The following is a 27,599-nucleotide window of genomic DNA, read 5'->3' on the forward strand; positions in this document are numbered from 1 at the left end:
TCAGATTTTGCTGCCAAATAAGACTTGGCACCAATCAGAAAATAAACTTTTGCTTTTCAGAACTGCAGATAAAGAACTGTAGACCTGCATTGTATGTTCTAGGCTAGAGGTAAGAACAGAGTACAATGGGAATGTATAGGTTTGGTACCCAATCCAGGCTGGCTGAGGGCTCATGCATTGGTGGAGAGAATATATAAATTAGTTCATAAGTACCAATGAAATAAAAAGGTCTTATTGTGTTATTGCTCCAGAGAGGTGGGAGAAAAGTTGAAGAGGAGATTGTTGCCTAATAACGAACTTTGAAAGACAGCTTTTGGGTTTTCTTACTTTATTGTTGTGTTACAAACTGTCAGATACTTCCCATTGTTGTGTTACAAAGTTAACAATGAAAACATTATTGTCCGGTCAATTCAATTCTCCTACTAACAGAATGAAAAATATTGCAAACAACACATTAAATGGCAACATCTTCATTTAAACAACTATTTCTCGCATGTCTAGGTTATAGTTCAAGGTTTTTATATTCTCTTAGTATTCAGTGGGTCTCTCTGGCCTAGCCAGGCTCCCTCCTACCCCACCATACAGCTGATTATCTGACTTTCATGCCTGAAAACTTTAATAAGAGCTCCTTGTTGAAAAAAAAAAAATTCTCTCTCATGTATATACACACTATCTAAATCAGCAATTTACACACAATCTGGGGAAGAGCACAAGTACTAGGAAGCTTTATTGGGATTGCAAACTGGAGGGTAAAAGGGTAGGAGGCAGGACAAGGGCCCATGCTCAGGAGACACATACAGAGCAACATGATCCAGGCCAATGAAGAGTTTATTTTGGACATGCCCCTTAGAGCTGAAGTGTATGGAAAAAAGGTCCAGAACTAGAATCCTCTTAACATGAACTTAGAATATCTCAATGTATGAAATATTTGTGTGTGAAGAGTCATTTCTTTTTTATTGTTGTTGTTTCTTCTTTTTTCTCTTATTTATTTGTCAGAGAGACAGAAAGAGAGCACAAGCAGGGGGAGCAGCAGGCAGAGGGTAGAAGCAGCCTCCTAGCTAAGCAAGGAGTCAGACTGGGCTCTATCCCAGGACCCTGGGATCATGACCTGAGCTGAAGGCAGATGCTTAACCGACTGAGTCACCCAGGTATCCCTGGAGAGTCATTTCTGAAGTTTGTTTTCTATAGTATTTTTAACATTCCTTTTTTTCCAATCTTACTTGCACAAATTATTTGTGATATTTTTCAAGGTGGGCTTCACTATACGATGCAAATGCTGGACCTGATCAAGATGTACTTTTAAAATATTTAAAAGCTCTAGAAAATCCCTTGGTTTGTACACTGCAATGTATTTACAAATACAAAATTCTAAACACTAGCTATTCATTTTTCCTAATTGGGACAAAGGTAAGGCACAGAATATTAAAACCTCAAAGATTGCCATTTGATTTATGACTATGCAAACTAGAGAAGCTTGGCTAAACATAAAAATGCAAAGTCTGTTTCATTTCTTGTTCCTTACCTTGAACTTGAATCTGCAAGCAAGGACAGAAAGAAGGCATATAATGCTCCCTCTCCCATCAAACACAAACACAAAACAAAATTTTGGGATGCATCCCTCATCCCAAAATCAAACACAAAAAGATGGTGGACCCTAATTCTGTTAGAGTCTCATTACTGCCTCCCATGTCTTAGGTAAGATGTTCACCTAACTGGGAATTTATTTCAGTGATAATTAAAAAAAAATATCTGTTCTAAATGGAACCTAGTTTTCCTAAGGTAAGGTTGATATCAACTCTTGAGAGTGAGTGGTGTGTAAAAGAGAAATTACATTCCTTCTTCCTGCAAACATGGGACCCCACTCCCTGAAATAACCTTGTTTTTGAAGACTGGAATTGATCCTGCAAGATAGGTTGTAAAGATTAAGAAAATAAGAGTCAGAGGCAGAACTATATGGGGGACCCAATTTATAGGAAGCCCAGTCAAAACCAGAATTTGGATTTCTGACTCCTTGCACCATGTGCTTTCACACCATATATGGCAGGAAATGCATTTTCTCAAAAGCGTTCATGCATTCCCTCAAACAAATATTTATTAAGTAGTGATTTAGTCTCTATATAGCAGTACTTGCCGAATGTCAGGCACTGCATGGGGATACGGCAGTGTACAAGTCATACAACAATTTCCGACATTATGGACTACATTTATGTGGAGAAGAGAGAAATGAAATAAAGATAAATAGTAAAGTGCATAATATACCAGATGGTGGAAGTACTATGAAGAAGACTAAACAAAAAGGGACCAAAGGTACACAGCAAAGGGAGACTGTAAATTTAAATAGTTCGGTCAGAATAACCACGCCAACGAAGTCCACTTGAACAGAGATTTGAGGAGAAGAGAGGCTATAAGTGGATGGATAGCTATGGGAGAGCATTCTGGGGAGGGAAACAAAGGCAAAACCCCTGATGTGGGGGGTGTCTAGCATGTTGGAAGACAAGCAAGGAGGGTGGTGTGGCTGGAGCAGAGCGGACAATGCAGAGGGTACAGGAGGTTATGCTGGGTCATGCCAGGCCAGCCTGGGTTTTACTCCATGTGAGGCTGAAAGCCATTGAAGAGTTTTGAGAAGAGTGACAGGACATGGATAACATTATAGTCTTGTGTTGGCTACTTTTTGAGAAGAGTCTAGAGGTGCAACTGTAGAAGGAAGACTGGTTAGGAGTTTCCAAAAATAATCAAGGGGAAATGTCAGGGAGGCCGAAGACACAGAGGAGATGGTCTTGATAAGCTGTTAATTCTGGAGAGATGTCAAAAGTGGGGTCAGTAGGATTTCTTGATGGTTTGCATATGGGTGTGAGAAAGGGGGAGAGGAGTCAAGGATGACTGCAAAGCTTTTAGGTGAGCAACTAAATCATGAAGTTGTCATTTACTGAAGTGGGGAAGGCAGTGAGAGCAACAGATCTGTGAAAAGACCAGGGAGTTCGGTTTTATGTATTTATTTGTTAAGATTTTGTTTATCTGACAGAGAGAGAGCACGAGTAGGCAGGAGGGCAGGCAGAGAGGGAAGGAGAAGTAGGTTCCCCACTGAGCAGAGACACCCCCCTCACCATCCCCCACAACACAGAGCTCCATCCCAGGACCCTGGGTTCATGACCTGAACCCAAGGCAGATGCTTAGCCAACTGATCCACCCAGGCACCCAAGGGAGTTTGATTTTAGACATGCCAAGTTCAAGATGGCATTTAAGATCGCCAGGTACAGGTCAAGCAGGCAATTGATTATACAAGTCTGGTGTTCGGGTGGGAGGTCTGGACCAGATATATTTGGGAGGTCAGCAGCCTATGCATGATATTCCAGTTCCAAGACTGAATGAGGTCATCAGAAGAGTGATACTGGATGGAGAAGGGGCCGGGGAACTGAGCCCTGAGCAGAGCAGTCAGTGGAATGCAAGGCGAACTCTTTCAAATGCTGCTGATGGCTCAGCTCCAGGAGGACTGGAAACTCGTCCCTGAGTGTCACAGTGTGAATGTCATCGGTGAGCAGCCAAGTGCAGGGCAGTGAACAGTGGTTAGCTGGAGTAAAGTGGGTTACAGGGCAGGGGCAAGGGGAGGAGTGGGAGATAGCAAGTGGTCAGCTTCTATGGACTTGCCATATTTTTTTTTCCATATTTTTATGTGATTGTTAACTATAAAAAAAATTTTAGTAACTATAACAGGAATCATTACTGAATGCCGGGGCTATAATAGAATATAAAGCCCATGCACTTTATACATTAAAAAAAAAAAAAAAGAATTATTCTTCCAGTGAAATGTAGTTCACAGATGAGAAAAGTGATGGTTAAAAAAATTAAGTCAACTTTCCCAAGGTCCCATGTGTGGTAAGGGGCACAACTAAAATTTGAATTTAGGTCTCTTTGACTCCAAGCCTTCACCCTTAACCACTGTGCAACACGGCCTTGCCCTATTACATAGTCACATTCTGTAGGCAATTAAGTATTAAATAGCTGCATAAGGATGATTCTTTCCTGAGGTTAAAAACTAGTTTGGAAATGTTAAAAAACAAAATTCAACCAAATAGATTTTAAAGATCTTATTGGTTTTGTCCAACAATTCATGAATGAGGTGGCATATCATCTAGCAAATAAAAAGGAGCTCTGAGGAGCGCCTGGGTGATTCAGTCCGTTAAGCATTTGCCTTTGTCTCCAGCCATGATCTCAGGGTCCTGGGATGGAGCCCCATGTCTGGCTCCCTGCTCAGCAGCTCAGCATGGAGTCTGCTTGTCCTTCTCCCTCTGTCCCCATCTCCCCACTCACTTTCTGTCTGTCTCTCTCTCTCAAATAAATAAATACAAATCTTAAATTAAAAAAAAAAAAAAGGAGCTCTGATAGGGTGCCTGGGTGGTTCAGTTAGTTGAGTAACTGACTCTTGGTTTGGGCTCAGGTCCTGATATCAGGTTGGCACAACAATGCCCCTCATGCAAAATCTGCTTAAGAGTCTCTTGCTTCACCCCCCATACTCTCTCTGTGTCTCTCAAATAAACAAATAAATCCTTTTTAAAAAGATTTTATTTATTTATTCATGAGAGACACACAGAGAGGGGCAGACACAGAAGCAGGCTCCCTGCAGGGAGCCTGTTGTCAGGCAGCTCACAGCAGGTCACCATCTATGTAGCCTGTTTCAATACAAAATGGCCAGATGAACCAATTTCAGCAATACTGCTAAATCAAATAACTATGAGTATTAATGAAAAAGGAGGACTGAGGTCTATCTATAAACCTAGTAAAGCAAATACAGGGAATGAGAATAGCTTTTTTCCTTATCTGGTCATCTATACGCATGAAAAGGAGTGATACCCCTCTGCAAAGAAGGGTTTGGGGAAAAACAATTTTTTTTTTAAAGATTGTATTTATTTATTCATGAGAGACACAGAGTGAGGCAGAGACATGGGCAGAGGGAGAAGCAGGTTCCCTGCCCAATGCAGGACTCAATCCCAGGACCGCGGGATGGTGACCTGAGCCAAAGGCAGATGCTCAACCACTGAGCTACCTAGGCATCCCAGGGAAGGACAAATTTCATCATCCCTATAGTCCCACTCTGTTTTCACACCCTCCATTTAATTTTGATTAGTATTTTAATTTACCCTTAGAGTCACCTATTGAACACTCTGGCTTGGGCCCAGTGGGATAAGACAAAAGTAACTTCAAACAGAATTGTGATGGATCACCACATGGCTCTCAAAATAAACACCTGAGTGTCCTGAAGGTCTCTGTTCTGATAGCCTGACCTTTATAATTCTGTTATAGCTTGGTCCAATACTTAAGGAAGAAAGTATTAACGTATCACATAGAACTTCATTAGAAACTACTGAAGAATACAGCGTCATATCTTCTTTGTGTGGTACAAGGGAACAAAAACTTTGCAGTTCAATATAATAATCACATATTAAGAGAAGAAAACTAGAAGAGCTAAGTAATAAGTAGTAATAAATAACAAAGTGATCTTACAAATTAGGTCACGTATGCAAAATCACTTTGGGAGTTTTAAAGAGTTTACAGACATGAGCTAGTGTCACCACGTAAGCAAAATCAAGGGACATCCTGGCTAACGCACAGAATCTATTAACCAGGCATTTACTTTTAGTATTATGGAAATAGACTTAACAGTGAAAATATTTGCACTTGGTAAGCACTTGTTCTTTTAAAAAAGCTGTATATGTACAAGGAAAGAAATTAAAATATTACAATATTACAAACTATGCAAAGTATCTCTGACTGCTAGACCCTCAATTCTTTTTCTCAAAGGCAACCACAGTTTCTAGTTTCTCATGTATATAGATATTCATATTCCTTACCTGTATCTCTGGAATAAAAAGAATTGGTTGTCACCTGACAGTTTTCCTTCACTCTTTCACATTTGGTGGATTTTGGTATTGTAATCACATCCTCTTCTGAAAAATAAGTAGCATTAATTTTTTTCCTCTGAAAATATTCAGGCAAACCACAAACATGTAAACATTTAAGTTGCAATTTTATTTTATTTTATTTTTTAAAAGATTTTATTTATTTATTCATGAGAGACACAGAGAGAGAGAGAGAGAGAGAGAGGCAGAGACACAGGCCAAGGGAGAAGCAGGCTCCATGCAGGGAGGTGGATGTGGGACTCGATTCTGGATCCCAGGATCCAAGCCCTGAGCAGAAGGCAGATGCTCGACCGCTGAGCCACTCAGGTGTCTCTAAGTTGCAATTTTAACTTCAAAAATTCACTGTACAATTTACTGAAGCAATCTGCCTGACACCGTTAGAAATCAGAACTTTAAGATAGGTGCTTGCCCAGATGAAATCCATAAATGTTTGCTGCTCAGGGTTCCTGCACTCACTGCATTCAGTAAAAAATCAGAACATGGTGAGAAAGTAGTGCTGGTTAATTTAACACTGGGCTTTGGAGGGAGCCTGCTTTTCTGTACACACCCCATAGAAGTTGTTAGGTGACTTTCCTTTGATTCCTGAGTCTTTCTTCTTTCTGTATTCCTTAAATATTTTATGAATCTAGGGAGCATTTCTTTTTTTAAATATTTTATTTATTTATTCATGAGAGACACACTGAGAGAGAGGCAGAGACATAGGCAGGGGGAGAAACAGCCTTCCTGCAGGGAGCCCACTGTGGGACTCGATCCTGGAATCAGGCTCTGAGTCGAAGGGAGATGCTCAACCACTGAGCCATCAGGCGTCCCTAGGGAACATTTCAATACAAAATCTTTTTTTTTTTTTTCAATACAAAATCTAAATACATAAGCTAGAGGAGGGGAAGAAAAAAAATTTTAATTTTATTTTATTAAATTCAATTTAATTAACATATAGTATATTGTTCGTTTCAGAGATAAGAGTTTAGTGATTCATCAGTTGCATACAACACCCAGTGCTCATTACATCACTTGCCCTCCTTAATGTCAGTCCCCCATCCCCCCACCCACTTCCCCTCAAAAAATTAAGTTCTTACATCCTTTGGATATGGAGCTTTGACTTGAGGCACAGAAACGCACTGCTTGTGTTTACCATCTCATTTCTTCACTGGGTTCTATGAATGTGCTTCCCCAACTTACCCGGATGCTCCAGCATCTACAGATCTGGCCAGGAGCTTTTTCATACTTCTTTGCCAGCTGGAGAACTTGGATGACTCAGAACCTTCCCTCTGGCTGATGGTCAGTAGACTCTCAAAACGTGTTTATTTTTTTTTAACAATAATCTGGTAGCTTTTGAGGTCTTTGGGAAAAAATGAAATGCAACCTGTTAGAGACTGGGGGAGTTGGGGGAGGAATCTGAAAAATAAAGATTTGCCGTATTTAGTTATTGGTTTTATAATTTAATGTGAGAAAGGACAAAACGCAACTGTTGTGAATAGTTAAAATAACAGATTGCATTTACACATAGCTGAGGTATGTCAGGAAAGTGTGCACAGAGCCCTCTGACATAGGACTTCCTCTTACTCCATCGTCCCTACTACCCCCCTTCCTAAAATAAGAAGCCCATTGACCTCATTTGTTTCTCAAATCGCTATTTTTTTAAAAGATGAAACTTTCTCACTGAAATCTTCTTGCTATAGCTACATAATGAAAACACAACCATCAAGGTACAAAAAAAAGTTCTCAAAATATTCATACAGGCTGTTTGGACCAGGCAGATAACAATAGCCAATTGAATTTTTCCTTTTTCGCCTAATTGTTTTTGGTCGTGGAAAGACACAGGCAAAGCTTGGCTGAACACCAATCATTCATTTTCTACAGTTACTCTCAAGATTTCACGCTGCAGAGTGTGCTGGAAAAAAGAAGTTCAAACTGACATTAGAGTTAATGCTACTAAGTGACAGCATTTTAACTCGAAAAGAGGATTTCTGGGATTCTATAAAACTGAAGAAAAAGAAGAATTGCAAAATGGGATGAAATGGAGCTTGTTGGGTACATAGGAGCTTGTTAGGTACATAGGGTATAGGATGAAAAAAGATCACAGACTCAAACAAACATAAAACAGTATGACGTTACTTAAATTAAAAGAAAGAAAAGACACAATCATACCTGAATTAAGACCTCTGCTTCTTGATGCTTATATATCCAATCCTGTCCTTAAATACACTGTGGAACTAAAAAACTGGCTGGCTTCTACTTTGCTCTCAACTGACAACAGTGTACAGAGTAGGGGAGAAAAGATCGTAATTACTATTTCCTTTCTTTTCTAGAGTATAGCTAGTTGTTTTTTACTTCTCAGGAGAAAAAATTACCATATTTGTGAGGGCTTTTTCCCCTTCACCTTATCCCGAGACCCAGTTTAAGCTTTAATCCTCAACCCTTGAAAGAGTACAGCATTTCAGTTCCTTTCAAAGCACCACATTGGTGCTGATGAGAATGGGACCAAATTTTTTAACAAAGAGATTAATTATGCTAAGAAATATCCACTATAAGTACTGTAAGAACACTGAACCAACCAGCGAGTGTCTACTGAAGCTGCCTACTGCTATTTATAGGAAACGGCACAAAGCACAGTCCTGGAAGAAGGAAATAGAATATGTGCCATAGACTTTGAGGATGGAGAAAAAATTCAGTGTAAAATAATTAAGGACCCTTCAAAGAAAATAGAGATCAAGACATTCAAATATACATTTACTTCACACACACACACACACACACACACACACACACACTGAGCAAATAAAAAAAAATCCTTGAAACCAAATACAAAAACAATGTGAAACCCTATTGTGGCAATTGTAGGGCTCTATTCTTCTACAAGACAGCTTATACACTCTGCCCAGGACAGTGAAGACATTGTTTCAAAGATCTAGTCACTAAATACCTTTTAAAAAAATATCTGAAAATAATTACATCAGCATATGGACTCTGGAAAATTTCTTCTACCGTAATAAGTTCAGATGGACATTTCCTGTTTCACGTTTCTAGTACACGTTGTCTTTTAGACAATAACAGTGTGAAACAATAGTTTGGCATGAGTTCAATGCATACTAAGAAATGCCCTGGCCCTTGAAGGCTGGGATGAGTCAGCCTCAAATGGCAACAAGAATAAGATTCAAGAAGCCGACACACCTCTGCCCTCAATTGTTCATGTTTCTTGACCAATAAAGAGCTCTTAGGTTTAACATTTACATTTTGCACAGATAGTATTTAGGTTTGTGTCTGCATAACCTGGCTTTTAAAAAAAATTGTAAGGCAAAACTGCAATCCTGTAAAAGCATGTGTTGGCAATTCCTCTTACGTTGTTAACTGGCACTGGCCTTCACTTCCACTGCTCAACCTCCTGCTCAGGTGAAAATGAGCTTTCCTGCCTCTCATCAAACTTTGCAGACCTCTGGTAATCCTTACCCTCTCGAGGGGTGTTACTACTACTTTGAAAACCATGGGCCCAGTACTGGGCCCCTCTTAAACTTGGGTAGTGGACACATCCATCTTCTCTGACGCCAGACTGGGACCTCCAGCACGTGTTGGCATCAAAGCAACCCAGGCCAACTTAACAGGACTTGGGTCAGTCGTTTCCAGCAACATCTCTCATCTCTCATCTCCTGCCACTCAGCTAAGAAAGTTAGATGAAGAGAGCATTCTGAAATCAGGCAGCGCCTGCGGAGGACCCGACGGTGGGACCAGCAGTAGCAGGGGCAGAATGAAAGATGAGAAGTTGAAAAGTGTAAGGAACGACAATGGGGAGAAAGAGTAGGCAATGGAGGGTTGCCCTTCAACCAGTGCCAGAGAATTGCTAGGATAAGAGAACCGGAAGTCATCCTTGACCAACTCTTCTCTTTCACTTTCTAATTATACCCAGTCATCAAGCTCTCCTCATTTCTTACTCCAAAGGATAAAAAGAACTGCTGTTTTCTTCCCCCCAAATAATAAAGTTTTATTTACTTAACAGTTATAATTGATACGAGTCTATTTTCAAATTTCAGAACAATATAGAAAGACACAGAAAAAAAAAAGTAAAAATCATCTTGAAATCGACCATCTAGAAATAGGCACTGTTTTAATATTTTGTTGAAAAGGCTTACAGATACCTCTGTATGTACACATGCACATTCCTGCACATATGTGTAGACAATTTTACAGAAAGTGAGGCATATTACACAAGGAGTCTGACAATCTTTTGTTTCCACTTACTAGTGGGTCATGAGTATCTATTTCAATTAAAATAGATACACACAATAATGTAGTAATTGCATAATATTCCATTGAGGGGATATGTCAGAATTTATTTGACAAATTTCCCATTGAAGGAAATTATTATTTTTTTCATTTTTGACTGTTATTGACAGCACTAATGTTAATACCTTGTACACACATTGTGTGCTATTATGAGACCTTCTATATTAATTTGATAATAAAAAATAGCTCTCATCTTTTCATGTCTATTTTTAAAACTTGTTTTAAAAATTGTATTAATTCATGAGAGACACATAGAGAAAAGCAGAGACATAGACAGAGGGAGAAGCAGGCTCCTCTTGGGGTGCCCTATGTGGAACTTGATCCCAGGACCCCTGGATCACAAGCTGAGCCAAAGGCAGATGCGCAACCACTGAGTCACCCAGGCGTCCCTCATTCCTATTTTTTGGTCATTAGTAAGGCTTTAACATTTTGCAGACCATTTATATTCTTTGACAAATTGCTGTGTCCATTTTTCTATTAGAATGCTTTCTCCTATTGAGTCATAGGAGACTCAATTTGTATATTAGGCTTATTTGTATGTTAGGAAATCAACCTTTTCATCATTCATAAGTGTGTCACCCATTTTTTTTTTCCTGTTTGTACTTCACCTTTCAAACTTAATGTTAGGATGTTTTTGCTGAAGCATTTAATTTTTATGTAGTCAGATTTATCAGTGATTTAGTTTGGTTTAGCCCTCCCGATTTAATCTCTTAACATCCCTACCAGCACTGATCAGATCCTTTGTCTTCTTTCTCTCAGATAACTATAAGAATCTGAATTGGCTTCTCTGCTCTTTGCCTCCTGGAATCTACACTCCACAAAGCTGTCAGAGTGGTCTTTTTCAATGAAAATCTGGCCGGTTCACTCTTCTGCCTAAGACTGTTCAGTGGTGTGTGTCTCAAACTGGCTATTCATACAGCTGTTCCAGGAGTTGATCATATGTCAAGTAACCATGGCAAATATTCCTGGAGCATTATTTGTGAGGATTTTTGAAGAAAGCACAATATTTTTTATTTTAAGAAATAGACAAACATATAATGGAGCAGAACTCAAAAATTCAAATGAATTTTTAAAATAAACCAGAAGGTTTCAAAGGAACATCAGAATTTAAGTGGCAATGGTTCAAAGGCAATTGGTACAGAGGAGAAAGCTTCACCTCCTTCACATTGGCAGCAGGGAGTGCCTCACATTTGCCAAAATCTATTGCTTTTTCCTTCCCATCACATAAATTTCCTGCCTCCCTTGAAGTCAGATGGGACTATGTGATTGAATCCTGACCAATAGAATGTAGGAGAAATTAGGGTGATCATACGACTTATTGTCTAAATCAGGACACTGCTAAGAGTGAAAGAGGACATTATTAATTGTTGTCCTGGGAATTCAGGCATTAAGGTGGGTGTATGACCACTGCAGGGAGGCGTGAAGTGTGCCACCGCAGTATGGGTCCAGGCCTAACTCCCCTATCTCATCTCCAATCTGCTGGCAGATGCACAAGGTGCTAGCAGAAGACTCAATGCCTGGCTAGAAGCAAGGGATGGAAGGCTCAAGTTAACTGTTCCCGGGAGTGAGAACTCTACTTCCAGCATTTCAGATCCTTGTTGGTGATGGCAGTTCTTTATCCTACTAGTATAGGAGCCCTGGGGCACAGGGCTTCCTGTGGTGTGGCCTCTCCCTAGCCCTCCGGCTTTACTTTTCATCTCTCTCTAGCTGGAATGTAAGCTCTAGCAAACTGAATGGCACTCCCTCATGCACTTTTAAGTACCTGTTTAGGTGTCCATTTCTCCCACTAGTCAGAGAACTCCTTGACGGCATCATCATCATCATAGATTTCATGAATGTCTGTTGAATGAGGAAATATTTAGCCACATAGGAAGTAAATCTTCCAACAGTGACTATTTCATGTCCAGAAACAAAACTCTATATGTCACATGGAAGATCCTAAATCTGCAAAGACATGTTCAAACTCAAGATTTTGGAAAAAATGAACTACACATTTTTTACCCCTCAAATATGAATGCAGAAATATTCCACCTCTTAGCCCTTCACTATTCCTTTGTCTTCACCTTTTCCTCATCCCATACAAAACACACACACGCACACACACATGCACAAGCACACACACATGCACACACTTGCTTACTTCATAGGGGGATATTTGACTTAATTAACACTAGTAGAATAAGTTTGAAGGGAAAGAAAGAATTAAGATTTTAAGTTCAGATCCCAATGCTGGCCAATAATCCCTACATGAGGTGCTTTCGCTCAGCAGGGGGATTTACCATTCCTGCTTCCCAAGATGATTAAAGAGTTGATGTATAATTGACAATGATGTACACTAGAGCATGTTATCAACTCAAGAAAGGGGCTTTGCCTGCATGATTTAATTAACATTAATGGTAGTTAAGCTGCACACACAGAGCATAATGTTCTCTTTGCTCTAAGAAAAAGGAAGGGCTTTCACTACCCAGATTAGGAAATATTGATTAATTCATATATACTCAAACATCCATCTAAAAATGGAATCACTCAAGCTGTCAGTCCTTCCCCTTCACCCACATACAAAGACATAATGGCAGTCCTGAGAAGAACAAGGATGATGAGCAAGTGGAAATGAGGAAGGAGGGTAAGAGCAAAGAAAGGGAAACACAGCAAATGAAGCTACATCCACGGGAAGACACCCAACACCCACACACAATCACACACACACACACACACACACAACATCCACTCTACTAATTAATGCAGCTTTGCTTTCACGCCAAATATTAGGGAAACATTAATTAGAGAGAAATCTCATTAATCCATTTCCCAGTTCATTAATTATGCATCAATGCCAAGTTTTTGTCGGCCTGACATAAGATAATCCTATTCCAATAAAGATCTCATGCTGCATATTACACAATAGCTATGGGGCTTTCCTGACTCTTTGGGATGGTATTCAGGATCTACTCAATTCATATATTGTATATATTTGTGTCTCCTAATAAGTATTCTGTGATTAAGAGATGTCTATCCTTTAAGCTGACTGTGACTACTTCTCAGCTAATACTTCATCCATCTTTGTCACAGGCACATTAGGAATTCTGTTCAGCTAGAAAAACAGCGACACAACATCATGAATGTACTTAATGCCACTGAGTGTACATTTAAAATGGTTAAAATGATCAAGTTAGTGTGATATGTATTTTACCACAATAACAATATTTCAAAAAAAATAGAACAACTGTAGGTTTTTTGAAAACTTAAGTTATAGGGGAACTATAAATGTAAAAAAACAACAACCTCAAAAGACCTAAGAATGTATTTCCTTTTGTAAAGAGAAAATATTATGAGATGAACTTCAGAGTCCAGACAAGCTCAAATGTACTGTTTGCAAAAAAGATTTTGGAAAAGCAAGGATGTCTGAAGGGCCTTGACAACAAATGTTAACTGAGCATCCATAAGATTTCTTGCACTGTACTGTTAATCTGGAGTTACCCATATCTAATTATGTCTAGTCTCCTAACATATTATTCCCTATATCCCTAGCTCATTTCCTTTTTTTTTTTTTAAGATTTTATTTATTCACTAGAGACACGGAGAGAGAGAGGCAGAGACAAAGGCAGAGAAAGAAGAAGCAGGGTCCCCTCAGGAAGCCGAATGTGGGACTCGATCCCAGATCCCAGGATCATGCCCTGAGCCAAAGGCAGACGCTCAACCACTGAGCCACCCAGGCATCCCCCTAGCTCACTTCTTTATTAATGACTGGATGTCACTATTCCCTCTGACCCAAGCACAAGTAAAGGTTAAAAGGTTTAGAATAAGTCTCACTTCGGAAGAGTCTTTCAGATCCATAAAGTGCCCCATACTTAATAAATACTACAGTGTCATACTCTCAGTGGATACACAGTAAATGTCAACTGACTCAATAACCTTTCCCAACATTTTAATCAAGCTATCCGGTATTAAATGTCATCAAATCCTGTCTTCAAGGTGCAAACTGATTGACCCTGGAGTCTGTAAAAGAATTTTCTACTCAATATCACACAAGTGAATTTACTGCAACAGTGTTATATAGTTTCAATCTGAGGCAAAATCTTGAGACACACAGAGAGAGGCAGAGACATAGGCAGAGGAAGAAGCAGCCTCCCTGCAGGGGCCTGATGTGGGACTCGATCCCAGGACTTCAGGATCATGACCTGAGCCAAAAGCAGACGCTCAACCACTGAGCCACCAGGTGCCCCTCAAAATGAGTTTGAAATAAAGAAGAAAAAAATAGAAAAAGATAAAACAAATTATATGTTAAGAATTATTTGATTCTTCTGATCTTTCACCATGGAAATGTTGCTAATCGATATTTTTATTTAAAGAAAAATAAATTAAAAAAAAAAAAAGAAAAATAAATTATTAATGCCCAAAGAAAGTTGCATACAACCGGTTGTTAAATCCCTCTAGTCACTTTTCCTTAAACTTCCTTAATTTAAAGTCTAATTTTATCCACTGTTTTTACTGAACAGGCTGATCTACTTAAATTCTCTTCTATTTGCATACATAATTTATCCCATCTGCTTTCTCCTGGGAGGGGTTGTTGTCTGTGATCAGTCCAGCCTGCAAGAGACCAAGGAAGAGGATAGAAGGGCCTCTTGCACAACACTATATCACACATGAAATGAGAGACAAAGCACCAAAGACTATCTTAGGAGAGACTGCTGGGAGAAGTAACTCTCAGTGTCCAAACGCTCATGAAAGCAAGGGGGGCCTACTGAGGTTAACGAGATCCTTGCTGAGGAACCAAGTGATCAGAGAACAAGAAGCAGTGACAGGTCCAAATGGGTGGGCTGCATTTGTGTACATTTCTTTTCTTTTCTTTTCTTTAAAGATTTCATTTATTTGTTCATGAGAGACACACAGACAGAGGCAGAGACATAGAGACATTGGTTCCCCACAAGACCCTGGGATCATGACCTGAACCAAAGGCAGGTCAACCATTGAGCCACCCAGGTGCCCCTTTTGTACATTTCTTAGCATCATCTTCTGTAAGCAGACCAAATTTATCTGACCAAGAGTGTTAGGACAGATGATATTCAAATACCTTCAACATGGATCAACTAATATTTGTGTAACAGTTTTAAATATCCCAAGAAGCCTCACATGTGTCATCCCAAATGACTCTTGAATCAATCCTGTGAGGTAGATATTAATATTACCCACATTTTACAGATAAAGATAGGCATGTAGACTGTCATTCCACTATAGAAACAGCATCTGGAGCTTAGCTTCCACTCACTGAGTCACCTAGAAGCCACCATGCCTCTGTCTCGATGCAAGCTGGAGGAGTCGAGTCAACAGGTATATTGCTTGCTGACCGCCTACTGACTGGCTAGTCAGAGAAGCAGCAAATAATAGGAGTTACACTCGGGCTGAGAGGGTAGTGGGATCTGGGAGGTGTCGGTGAGCCTTTTGAGATCTTTTTGAAATCTCAGTTTCTCATTTAGAAGGTCCAAGAAGACAGGTAGTGGGAAGTAGTGGCCAAGTTCAAGACCTCATTAAGTTGTTCACTAATAAATCTCCAATTTTTAAATGAAGATACACAGTGATTTGGGCCATATGACTCAGAAACAATGGAAAGAGTTTAAGTAAATTCTCTTTTTTTTTTTTGAAAGATTTTTATTTATTTATTCATGAGAGTCACAGAGGGTGAGAGAGGCAGAGACATAGGCAGAGGGAGAAGCAGGCTCCATGCAGGGATCCCGATGTGGGACTCGATCCCAGATCCCAGGATCATGCCCTATGCCAAAGGCAGACGCTCAACCGCTGAGCCACCCGGGCATCTCAGTAAATTCTTCTTTAAACAAACAAAAGCCCTCCTTCCAGAGCTATCTACTTATGTATATGAATAAGGCTTCTTAGGATCTACAACTACAAAAATAAAACTATAGAATTTATTGATGCTAAACTGGTCTCATTCCAACAATAAGCAATAACTATACTAATAACAATATACTAGTAAGCAATAACAAGCACTAATTGTAAAATAAAAGACCCAAAACAAAAGGGAAAAAAAGTAGAAATTAAAAAATTTAAAGCCTGATTCATCTTACATCCATGTCATTGAGATGTATTTCTAATAAAATTATGTTTACTTTGAAGTCAGATGGTATGACTTTTTTTGACCAACTGAATATTAATAATAATTATAATAGTCACTTATTTCAAAAAAAGTTTGGGCTTCATGGTCACAGGAAATATTTTTATTTTTTTTTAAGATTCTATTTATTTGAGAGACAGAGAGAGAGAGAGAGAGAGAGCACTAGCACAAGAGCAGGGAGGGGCAGAGGAGAAGACTCCTTGCTGAGCAGGGAGCTGAACCCTGGGCTCCATTCCAGGACCCAGGGATCATGACCTGAGCAGAAGGCAGACACTTAACTGACTGAGTCACCCAGGCACCCCTTAACGATTTACTTTTTAAGGAGATGGTGGGAACACTAAATTGCTACAGTATTTAGACCATATTAATTACTATTAAAGAAGTAATATAGCAGATTTATTTTTCAAAAAATTTTTTTTAATTTTTATTTATTTTTGATAGTCACACAGAGAGAGAGAGAGGGGCAGAGACATAGGCAGAGGGAGAAGCAGGCTCCATGCACCGGGAGCCCGACGTGGGATTCGATCCCGGGTCTCCAGGATCGCGCCCTGGGCCAAAGGCAGGCGCTAAACCGCTGCGCCACCCAGGGATCCCCATATTTTTCAATAGAATATTTACAACATGAAGAAAATTGCATTCTCTGCAACTATTTGTACTTACAATAATAAAAATTTTCAGCTGTAACAACATGCAAGAGGGACACAAACCTCTTCAAAATTCTATTATGGTGTATGTGAACTGGAAAGTTTAGAGACCATTATGCCATAGGAACAGAACACATCCGGATGTCTAATACGCATTAAAAATGCAGATATTTCTAAAATCTACTATAGAAGGCAGAAGTTCTATTCAGAGCACAAACTCATAGCAGTTCATTATAAAAGCAAACATAACCTACTGAAAGATTTGTCTCTCAGGGAATCCAGTGTCTCCCACAATTGTTTGCCTGCTTCTTCTAGGAATACATTTTAAAACCTATTGACCTGGGGCACTGGGTGGCTCAGTGGTTGAGCATCTGTCTTTGGCTCAGGGCGTGATCCAGGGGTGCAGGGATCGAGTCCCACGTCAGGCTTCTTGCATGGGGCCTGCTTCTCCCTCTACCTGTGTCTCTGCCTCTCTGTCTCTCTCTCATGAATAAATAAATAAACATCTTAAAAAAAATAAAACCTACTGACCAGCTCATTGGGCATATCAAGAAGAAATAAGAACATGAGAACCTGATATAAAATAATCACAATTTTGTGATATATACACTACACTATGATAAAGGGCAACTCTCTTATACTTACACATGATCCCATAATTCTTTACCCCTAACATAACTCACATGACATGTTGGATTATGTTAGTTTTCCAAGAGGTGGACTAATGACTAATCAGGAAGTTACTTACCCCCATGGAATGGCATAAACATAAATGAAAAGGCTGACATTGTACACAGGAACAACAACACATCGAACAGGAAATGACAATCTCTCTACAGGTTTCAATTTGTCTTTGGGGGAAAAAATGATAATAAACCATCTACATTAAAACTGAACTGAATTTTAATGAACATTCCCAGGAAAAAATATTTAAAACAATTTTGCTGGTGCTGTTAGAAGATGGAGTTCTATTACAAAAGCGCTCAGAAAAAGCTTTACAATCTAAACACACTGGAACTCCCTAGTGTAAAACTCTCTAGGCTAAATTATGGGAAAAGCCAATGTCGTATCAGCACCAAACAATCGCCCAGCATCAGAATGAAAAGAAGGAAATGTTGTTCTGAATAGCTTGCCAAGGCTAAAGAAAAGTAGAACAGTTGCCGAAGACGCATTGGTTGTGAGGAACAGTCTAAAAGGATGCATTCTAATTTGTGTTTGCCACTTCGATTTTGAAATAGGCCATTCTCTTTAAACTTTGAGTAAATTTCGCTGTGTTAGAGGAAAAACGGAGAGGAAGAGAAAGAGAGAGAAGGAGGCATGAAAAAGGACTTAACAGATGACAGTGAAAAAAGCATCTTAATTTTTAGATTTCTCTCAATCCATACATCCTATAATCCATTATAGATCTATGAATGCTGTTTTCTCCTTTTAATTCTGGAAATATTAGGTTAAGTGTAAAAACAGTGGATCTGGATCCTCCAGAGTAAACAAGTGACTGACAATGTATCTCTTATCTAGTTTTTAGTAACGTATTTAATCTTTGCTTTGAACAGTTTGACTGCTTGAGTATCCGGTGGAAGAATTTGTAATCAAATTGCTTGACTATTTAATATAAAGCAGTGGTTGCTAAGGAGGGCACTTGATGGGATGAGCACTGGGTTGTTATACTATATGTTGGCAAATTGAATTCAAATAAAATATTTTTTAAAAAATAAAGCAGTGGTTCTCAAACTTTTGGGGTATCATAACTTTAAGGTTATTTATTGTAAGGGAAAATTTCAAAAAAACCAACAAAGTGAAAGCGAAGGCTATACTAAAAGATTATACTAAATCTACCTGTATCCATCATTAATTAATCATTAATTAACGGTTATCAACTCATGACCAATGTTATGTCATCTATACCTCACCTACTCATTCTACCCTAGCTTATTGTAAAGCAGGTTCAAGGTATGAGATGATTTTTTTAAAGATTTTTATTTATTTATTCATGAGTGACACAGTGAGAGGCAGAGATGTAGGCTGAGGAAGAAGCAGGCTCCTTGCAAGGAGTCCAATGTGGGATTCAATTCCGGATCCCGGGATCTCCCCCTCAGCCAAAGGCTGACACTCAACTGCTGAGCCACCCAGGCTTCCCTGTTTATTTTTTAAAAAGATTTTATTTATTTATTCATCAGAGACACACACACAAAGCGAGGCAGAGACACAGGCAGAGGGAAAGCAGGCTCCATCAGGGAGCCCAAAGTGGGGCTTGATCCCGGGACTCCAGGATCATGCCCTGGGCCAAAGGCAGGTGCTCAACCGCTGAGCCATCCAGGTGTCTCTATTATTGTTTTTAATATAGAACATTTGAGAGTGTTCCCCTATCACATTACAGTGGTTGGATTTTTAAGATTACTCAATTGAGAAAAATTTACATGTATATATGGATTATTGCCCACCCCACTCTCAGGGGTCTTTGCTGACTCTATGCTACCACTCCCCATCCCAGGGATGTGCAGCCTATGGGGGGAAACTTCTGGCATAATGATAACAGCTGGTAACATCACTTTGAAATACGCTTATTTATTAGCACCTTTACATATACTCACAACACAAATACAGCTAATGTTTCTTTATTTCTTGGGGATCCAGTTGTCATTACAGATTTACAAGCAAATTATAAAACATAGTATTAGAATTCTTAACAGAACTTTTTTCCTCCTCATGCACTAAACTGAGCATTTCTCTTCTAACATAGAACAAAGATCTAACTCAGGCCACCACCTTCTAAATTTGTTCCCCCCAACAGCTGTTTAGAGGCCTTTATGACATTGACATTACCTATGAAAAAAAGCCCAGATCTTTGTGGGCTGGAAATCCTTGCACAATACAGCTTGAGAGTTGGCATGCTTGTTGGCAGTCTCCCCGAGAAGCTAAGGAACAAATGAGCAAAGGCTGTGTTCACACACTTGGAAATGACGATTCTACACCAGAAGCCTTAGTACACCCTGTACATTTCCTTTGTCTAAAAGACTAATATTCAATGCTAGTAAGCCAAAACTCCTCTTACACATGAAATGCAGTTTTGTAGGAAGAAAAAGCTTCCTTTTCCTCTGTATGAAAGGGAATTTCCTCAGATTTCTTAGGACAGGGCTCTAAAGCAAACCTTTTCTGATTTCTGCTTAGTGCACGTGTGGTACTGATTAATGCTAATGTGATTTACATATTTTAAAAATAGTATACTGTATCTCACAATCATAAATGTCATTCAGAAAGTTTGTGATTGGATTATTGGTAGGCATTTACTCCAGGTCAATTTCAGCTCCTAAAAATTTGTATTTAAATGAACAGAATTATCTCCGTTAAATCATATTTAACACTAATTTTAAAGGGAAAAAAAATTATAGTAGTGTTACATTTATACTTCACTAGAGAAAAGCAATAAACTCAAAATGGATTCTTTTCCTAGTTTCATATAATATTCTATTTGTAGTTATAAATTTCTGGAAAAAAATGTCATCATTGGAAGATTCCAATTTTGGCTTTATTTTTCTAACTGTGTCCATCATAGAGCTGAGCAAATAGAATACATAAGATAACGAAGTCTTGCTTACATAGGACAATGTTTTTTTAAAAACATAGTTCAAATGTGAAAGAAGGCAATCTAGTTTTCAACCAGGGAAATTACTATCTACTTCATATGTACCGTATTAATTAGATTATATTCAAATCCTAGTAGTTTGCATAATTGCATTTAATTTGCCAGAGGGGTCAAATTATAGAATTGGGCCTCTACTAAGAGGTAATGCTGTTTAGTCAGCAAAAGCATATCACATTCTAAAGAAACTGAAATGCATTTTTAATTTTAGAATAATAAAATGTAGTCTTTTTTTCAGAGTCCCAATTTAAATAGAAGTTCCCCCAGAAATGCACCTGGCTAAATACTTAAATTCATGAAATATGGTTAAACATTAATTAAAAACTTATTTATTTCAGCCCCTTCCAGTTCACTGTCAATTCTTCAAATGTATTTTCTGCTCATTTAGCTAAACTATCATTAAAATATAAGATTTCAGACACTATTGTCCATTACTTCCTTCTTATTATACTGCCTCCTCATGGAATTAATATGTTTTCTCTATATTAAGTAAATTTTTTCACTCCTCACTTCCACCCCTCAAAAATAGGGTACTCCGTTATAAACACTCCTGCTACTTTAAGGGAAAAAAGAAAGCACCTGAGGAAGAACTTCTAGAACTTGTTTATAATGGAGAAAAGAAGATCACCAGAATTGCAAGAAATAAAAAACTTGCTGTATTGGGACACCTGGGTGGCTCAGCGGTTGAGCATCTGCCTTCGGCCCAGGGCGTGATCCCAGGGTCCAGGATCGAGTCCCACATCGAACTCCCTCAGAGGAGCCTGCTTCTGTCTCTGCCTGTGTCTCTGCCTCTCTTTGTGTGTCTCTCATGAATAAATAAGTAAAATCTTAAAACAAACAAACAAACAAAAAAAACAACTTGGTATACAAAAATGTCAGGATGTTTTGGTAAAACAACATTCTTCTAGATTTTACTGAATGTTACTTTGCTTTTAGGCAAACAGTACCCAAGCAAACTTTGTGATATTGGTATTCAGTGACTCCCGTCTACCCTGAGCTACTTCGTCTCCCACCAGCCACCCCCATAAAGCAGTGATATATTCGAATATAGATTATCATCAGAACCACTCAAGGCACCTTTGACAAAATACATATTTCCAGAGAACCAACTTAGAGTTATTAAATTGGAATCTTAGAGGTAGAAGTGGACATGGCAGTGGGGGGAGGCAGAAGCTAGAAATCAGATTTTCTTTAAAATGTTTCCCAGAGAATTTTAAAAACAGCTTTATTGAGATATAATTTGTATGCCATACAATTCATCCTACTAAAGAATGCAATTCAGTGGTTTTTTTTATAGTCATACATATATGCAGTCCTCCCTACTGTCAATCTTAGACCGTTTTTATCATCTCACAGAGAACTCCACACTCTTTAGCTACTATTCTACTATCTCCCCCCAACCCCGCCTTCAGCTCTAAGAAATCATTTCTGATTCCAAAGATTTCCCTACTCTGGACTTTCATATGAATGGAATCATATAACATATGATTTTGTGTTACTGGCTTTTTTAGTGTAAAGTTTACAAGATCCACCCAAGATGTAGCATGTATTAGTACTCCATTCCTTTTAGTGGCCAAATAATATTCCATTGCACGGATATACCACATTTTGTTTATCCATTGGTCTGTTGATGAACATTTGGGTCCCCAGGAGATTTCATCATTAGCCATATTTACTAACGATCGATAGACAAGGACTGAGTGTTGATCTCAGGGCAGTTCCAAGCTCTCCTCACAAAGCAGCTGAGGGTTTTACACTGTGAGTAGGGAAAGGAGCACAACTGGAAAAGCAGGACTTAGGATGGAGTTCTGGCTCTGCACTCAATCCTATTACCTGGGCAGTGTCTTTCATTCTATCTCCATTTGCTCAGTTGTAATATAGGAATAGTGATTTCTACTTCAAGGAATTGTTGTGAGGATACATGGGACAATCTGAGTAACGTGCCTAAAATTGCCTACATGACAATTTTATTTTATATACATTTGGTATTTTATACATGGCATCTATTAGTCTCATTCTTATTTTTCTTGTTGAATCAAGGCAAAGCAACTATTTATATACAGAGCTATAGAGGTTGGATAGATTACTTCCACTTAGGAAATAAATTATTATAAATACAATAAGCAAAAAAAAAAAAAATACAATAAGCCTCTTCAAGTTATAAGAAAGTAAAAGGACGGATTAGATAGTACAATTCCTTTACTTTTTTAAAACTAAAGTCAAAGTAATAAATAAAAGACCATTTTCCATTTAAAAAAATAATTGCTTTTGTTTAAGAGTGCAAATCAGATTTTTCTTGTTTCATTGCTTTTTCAAAGTCTACATATTCCACATACTCTGTGAATCTTTTGAAAGCTCTACCCACATAAGTGCATATATGTATATGTATATACACACAAACACACACACATATAGTTACAGTCAACACTTACTGAATCCCTGATATATGCCAGGCAATGTACTTTATGTGCATTAATATACTTAATCCTTCCAGCAACCCTACATGGTCAGCTCAGGAAATTGAAGCACAGCATTGTTAGGAATCTGCCTCTCAATCACAGAGCAAGTGAGTACCAGAGCCCAAGCTCATAACCATGACACTTGCAATAGTTTTTCCTCTATGTGTTTGTATGTAAGGTAATGGAAGATATCATTCATGAACTACAGAATGATGCTTCTACAGCTTGAAGGAGCTTTTGACAGTTATTCATGAAATCCTCTTAATCTACAAGTGAAAAGGCACCAAATTGGCAAGCCAAGCATGCTTAGCTCAGTCCCCTGTCTTGCAATCTAATCTCTGCACCACACCACACTGGCCAAGCATCAAGGTTCCACGTTGGGTTTTTTGTTTTGTTTTAAGATTTTATTTATTTATTCATGAGAGACTCAGAGAGAAAGAGGCGGGGACATAGGCAGAGGGAGAAGCAGAGGAGTCCAATGCGAGACTCCATCCCAGGACCCTGGGATCAAGACCTGAACCAAAGGCAGACAATTACTGAGCCACCCAGGCGCCAACCCCACCCCCTCCCCACTCCCATGTTGTTTTTTTAAAGGGGATGCACTATGAGAATGCCAAGCTACATGTTTAGGGTAGCTATACCTTCATGTCTACCTTAAGAGTCTTTACTTTATGCTCCTGCTGCAAAATTTCCACCCATTCTTAAGGCTCAGCACAAATGTAACCTTTTCTATGGCAATTTCTCTCATAAAGTTCAGTCCTAGTTTCTTTCTTTTTGTTCCCAAAGTATGTTGCACCCCTAGCAGTATTGTATTTTGAACACCATTTAAAGATCAAACCAGAGAAAATCAGCATCGTACAGTGCACTGGTTTTCTTTGTCTTTTCTTTTCTTTTTTTTTTTTTTTTTGATATTTTATTTATTTATTCATCAGAGAAAGAGAGAAAGAGAGAGGGAGAGGCAGAGACACAGGCAGAGGGAGAAGCAGGCTCCCTGCAGGGAGCCCGACAGAGGACTCCATCCTGGGTCTCCAGGATCACACCCTGGGCTGAAGGCCGCGCTAAACAGCTGAGCCATCCGGGCTGCCCAAGTGCATTGGTTTTCAAACTGAGAACTGGGCCGACCCAGGGATTCAGGAAGGAAGGAGCTCTAGCGTTCACACTATGATTAATCAGAGCAGTTCTGCCTTTATCTGTTTGGTTTATTTTCATCTCAACGTGGATCTATTTGGCTTATTTTCATTTCAATAATAAGATTCTTGACAGGAAAGAAACAATTTGAAAAACTGGCATAGTTGAGAGACCTTGAGCTTTGGATTCAGACGGGCCTGACTCTGAATCACAGTTATGCTACTCATATCTCAGATGCACATTCTTGGTTCAAATACTTACTCAATGTTGACTGCAGGTTCTGCATCTGTCAAACAAGGAGAGGACCATCTACAGTGTAGAGTAGGGGGTAAATAAAATGTGTGTAATAGAATAGTGCTTGGCACATAAAAGCTGGATAAATTAATTCCCTTCCTTATTTATTATAATTATTTCTCTATTTCCCTACAGTTTGTAGGATTTTTACATCCTTTCTACCTAACATAGCCTAACTCAAATAGACACTTAACACATGCTTTATTGAAGAGAAGCAGATGTGATGGGATATTAGAATGTCTTCTTTTTCTTTTTTCTTTTTTTAAAAATAGCTTTGTTTTAGGCATATTGGAAGGTTTTAACACCCCTGTCTCAGTAATTTATAAAAGGAGGGGAAATTAGTAAGGAGATGGGATATTAAAACAAAATAGTTTCAATATTGAGGATAGAGGTGGATTACAAAGAGCTTTGAATGTTATGCTAACGTTTTAAACTGAAAGTTTTGAAAGGCAGGGATGTGATAATATTTTTTAGCAGAATAGTTAATGTAGTGCAGTGATTCTCAACAGAAGGTGCTGGGGTAGAGTTTGACTTAGTAGTCAAAAGTGTAGAATCTGAGTTCAAATCACAGCTGTCACTTAACAGCTGTATGACTGTAAGTCACTTAATCTTCTCTCCCTCAATGGTAAAACTGGCTTAATAATAGCACTTACCTCAGGGGTTGATATGAAGATTAAATAAGTTATAACATACATAAAGTACTTAGGACAATATCTGGCACATAGTAAGCAGCATGTAAGAGTTATAACAATGATAAGAAGAAGGTTTTTTATTATTATAATCATTTGCCCCCTAAAAGTGAGTAAAAAGGCAGATTCTAGAATCACTTGGTCCACCTTTGGGAATTCAGAATCGTCTGGGACTCTTTCATAAACTTAACAGAACTTTGTTTTGAGAAGAAGTACATAATGAGGCACTCTTATTGGAAATGTATTGTATTCCTCGAGTAGAAAGTTGGGAATCTCCTCCGTCCTGATGACATGGAGAGAGACTAGAAGCAAGGAGTGGAGTGAGAAGGTTACTACAATAGTCCAGGAACTTAAATCGATAGTCCAGACCAAAGTGAAAAATGACCACCAGGGAAGTCTGACTTTGAAATATCTGGATTAGATCAGATCCTCATTGGAGGCTACCTAAAAGTAACTTTGAGCCGCTTAGAGAGGCCTAGAACTAGCCCATTCCATTGATAGGATACTCCAAGGTTTGGAGTGGAGTCTCAAGTCAAGTCATATACTTCTGGAGACTTGTTCTAGTTCCATTTAAACATCTAAGGCAGTTTGTAGGATCCAAATGTTGGACCATGAAGTCCAGAGCCAGGAGGCTCTTTATGCTAGTTGATATAGTGACCCAATAAGGAGAGGCCAACAGAACTTCTAGCAACAGAAAACATTTCTAGTAAGCCATGCCTCAGGATGAAGGCTTTCTTCAGTTGGCTTTAGTTATGAACTATAAATCAGTATACATGATATTTCAAGAGCTATAAATCATCTAGAGGGAAAACGTTTGGGAGAAGATTTTATTGAAAAGAAAATGTGAAAAGCACAGTTCTCTCCTAGAGCATTATTCTGTGCCCCCACTCACGTGCTTCCTTATGTATGGTAGGCAGAATAATGCCCCCCATCACCCCCAAAGATGACTACATCCGGATCTCTGGGACTTGTAACTATGTCACTTTCCATAAGCAAAAGGGGATTTGCAGATATGATTGAGGTTATAGACCTTGACTTTGGGAAATTGTCCATCCAGATTACCGTGGATAATCCAGGTGGGCCCAATCTAGTCAGAAATCTTCCAGCTGTAATCAGAGATATGAGCAACAAAGACTCCACCCACCACTGCTGATTTTTAAGATGGAGGAAGAGGACCCTGAGCCAAAGAATATAAGGCCTCTAAAAGTCAAGAATGGCCCTCAGTTTACAGCCAACAAGAAAATGGGGCCTCAGTCCTTTAACCACATTGAGCTGAATTCTGTCAACACCTGAAAAAACAAGGAAGTAGAAACTCCCCTAGAACCAAGAGAAAGGAATATAAACCTGAAGACACTTTGACTTTAGCCTGGTTAGACTTGTACTAGACTTCTGACCTACAGGACTATAAAATAAAAGCTTTGCATTGTGTTAAACCATTAAATTTTTGATACTTTTTATAACAGCTATAGAAAAATAGTTCATATTACTGAATTTTGGAATATAGATTATTTCCAATGGGGTGTGGAAACATAGAAAATGCAATTTAAAAGTATTTATCTTATTTTTTTTTTTAAAGATTTTATTTATTTGAGAGAGAGAGAGAGAAAATTCCCGGACCATTGTGGTAACCTTCTCACTCCACTCCCTGCTTCCAGTCTCTCTCTATGTCATCAGGACAGAGGAGGTTCTCAACTTTCTACTTGAGGAGTACAAGTGCAGGGAGGGAGAGAATCTCAAAGGAGTCCCTAGTGAGTGCAGAGCCAGAATGGGGGTGGAGAGGCTCAATCCCATAACCCTGAGACCAGAGACCATGACCTGAGCTGATGCTTAACCAACTGAGCCACCCCAGGCGCTCCTAAAAGTAGTTATTATGAATTAAATATTAATCTGTTATTGCTACCTAGTGTGACTCTACTTCATTTTAATTAGCTTATGGGACTATGGGGAGTTTTTAACTGTCATGAATAGGTTCCTTTTGTTTCATGGAAGACATTCATATGATGCAGGCATATTCTTTTCTCACTGTCAGGTTAACTAAAGTCAACTAAACAAACATCCACATGTTTGAAAAATAGGATGTAACTAAAAGGATTAATTAGGACAGGGATTTGTGATATTAAATAGCTACAACACACATAGGCTTAAACAACAACATATATAATTTGATGATCTTGTTCATCAATATTGATGACACAACTGAAATATCATAGGCAAATAAAGGCAATCAACAAAGTGAAGAGAGTAAAATTTTGGGGTGTATACAGAGAAACTGATTTTAATAATAGCCACACTTAGGAACGTCATAGGATTGCAATTTTTCACTTCAAACACTGTCAGTGTTACAGGGTTTTTCCTACATCGGTGCCCATGGTTCTTGGTCATGCTGCTCTGAAGAATGAAGAGGCAGAGCAGACAGAGAGGTAGG

General features: G+C 38.8%; 1 long non-coding RNA gene across 8 annotated transcripts in view; it reads right to left on the reverse strand.

The window, feature by feature from the left end:
* The window catches only part of LOC112640772 (uncharacterized), a 152,765-nt gene that overhangs the window by 15,171 nt on the left and 109,995 nt on the right, over nt 1–27,599 (reverse strand). For all 8 annotated transcript variants that reach the window (XR_007411404.1, XR_007411407.1, XR_007411411.1 and 5 more), the window contains 2 exons: nt 7,095–7,254; nt 5,847–5,942 (listed from right to left, as the gene is read on the reverse strand). This is a non-coding gene — a long non-coding RNA (uncharacterized LOC112640772). The remainder of the gene's footprint in view (nt 1–5,846; nt 5,943–7,094; nt 7,255–27,599) is intronic.

This window comes from Canis lupus, chromosome 6 (genome assembly GCF_003254725.2).
Source record: "Canis lupus dingo isolate Sandy chromosome 6, ASM325472v2, whole genome shotgun sequence".
In the NCBI taxonomy this organism is placed as follows: Eukaryota; Metazoa; Chordata; class Mammalia; order Carnivora; family Canidae; genus Canis; species Canis lupus.